The sequence below is a fragment of the Mus caroli genome, chromosome 8 (assembly GCF_900094665.2).
Source record: "Mus caroli chromosome 8, CAROLI_EIJ_v1.1, whole genome shotgun sequence".
Taxonomy (NCBI): domain Eukaryota; kingdom Metazoa; phylum Chordata; class Mammalia; order Rodentia; family Muridae; genus Mus; species Mus caroli.
Window position 1 is genome coordinate 98,119,985 of NC_034577.1, and position 1,715 is coordinate 98,121,699.

Below are 1,715 nucleotides of genomic sequence, written 5' to 3' on the forward strand. Positions count from 1 at the left end.
TTTTGTCTATGTTCATATCACTGTATCTACAACACTAGCATAGTAGCTGCCATTTAGTAGAGGGTCAGTTAATATGTATTTAAGGAAGGATAGACTGGAAGCCAGAGAGGTGGCTCAGGGTTTGAGAGTAATTGTTCTTCTCTTAGAGGACCTAACTTCAGTTCCCAGCACAGGCCTGTAACTTCAGTTCCAGAGCATCTGATACCCTCTTCTGGTATCCCTGAGTACCCAAAAACACCATAAATATAAATACAAATGAAATAAATCTTAGAAGAAAGGATAAACTAAGCATAATTTGATGAGAATAAACATTTGCCATATAAAATAACAACTTGAAATACTTGGAACTAAACATTGTGGTCCAGATATGTCCTACCAGCATCCAGGAGGATTGTCACTAATCAGGCCAGGCAGGGCTACATAGTGAGATCTTCTCTTAAGTAAATAAAAATGAGGGCCAGCTAGATGGCTCAGCAAGTAGGGCTGCCTGTCACCAAGCCTGACAACCTCAGTTTGATCCCTAGGGCTCATATAGTGGAAGGAGAAAAATGATACCTACAGGTAGGTTATCCTCTGACCTCCATACTCAGTGCTGACACACACGCACTCACATACACGCACACTGTGATTAATTAAACAACAACCCCCACCCCAATTTTTAATACAAGATGAAAATGTAAAAACCAAAATAAATAAAAATAAACTAGCAAGATAACTGGGCTTGTAAAATACTTGATGTATAGCCCTAATGACCTGGGCTTGAGTCCCCAGTCCCACTGAGGAACTAGAAGAATAGGGATGCTTAAATGCATGTTAGCCCTGGAGGCCACCCTTGGAACTGTTGATCTATCGTTGACTTAAACCAGTGTAATAATAGTAGTGTACATGTCTTTAATTCCAGCACTCAGGAGGCAGAAGAAGGGGGATCTCTGTGAGTGTGAGGCCAGCTAGATCTACACAGCAAGTTTCAAACCAGCCAGGACTACATAGTGAGACTCTGTCTCTGGTAAATAAATAAATAGAATTCCAAATATTCATAAAGAATGATACTCATAAAAGTAATATTCTTCTGCTATTATCCCATTATTTCAAATAATAATGCATTGTCAGGCCAGAATTACCTAATTTTTAAAAATGTATATATGTGTTTTTCTATGTGTCTGTCCACATAAATGTAGGTAACCACAGAGACATCTGATCTCCTGAAGCTGAAGTTATAGACAGTTGTTGTTGTTTGAACCACCTCATTTGGGTGCTGATATTCAAACCACTTGGGAGAGCAACAAGTGCTCTTTAACCAGTGAGCAATCTCTCCAGATCCTAATTATTTGTTTGTTTGTTTGTTTACTTATTTACATATGTGTATTTATTGGCTTTTCAAGAGAGCATTTCTTTGTGCAGCCCTGGCTATCCTGAAATTCACTCTGTAGACCAGGCTGGCCTCTGCCTCCCAAGTTCTAGGATTAAAGGAGTATGCCCGGCATTCCTATTATTTTTAAAATATCAGTTCTTTAGCTTTGTATAGTAATGTTCATCTGTAATCCCAGCGCTTGGTGGATGAAGGCCACCAAGGTCATTCTCAGCTATATAGCAACGTGATGCCAGCCTAAAGTACATGAGACTCTTTTTTTTTTTTTTTTTTTTTTTTTTGGTTTTTCGAGACAGGGTTTCTCTGTATAGCCCTGGCTGTCCTGGAACTCACTCTGTAGACCAGG

The 1,715-nt window shown here is 39.4% G+C and overlaps 1 protein-coding gene across 1 annotated transcript in view; it reads left to right on the forward strand.

The window, feature by feature from the left end:
- The window catches only part of Sntb2 (syntrophin beta 2), a 79,688-nt gene that overhangs the window by 54,729 nt on the left and 23,244 nt on the right, over positions 1-1,715 (forward strand). The window lies entirely within an intron of this gene.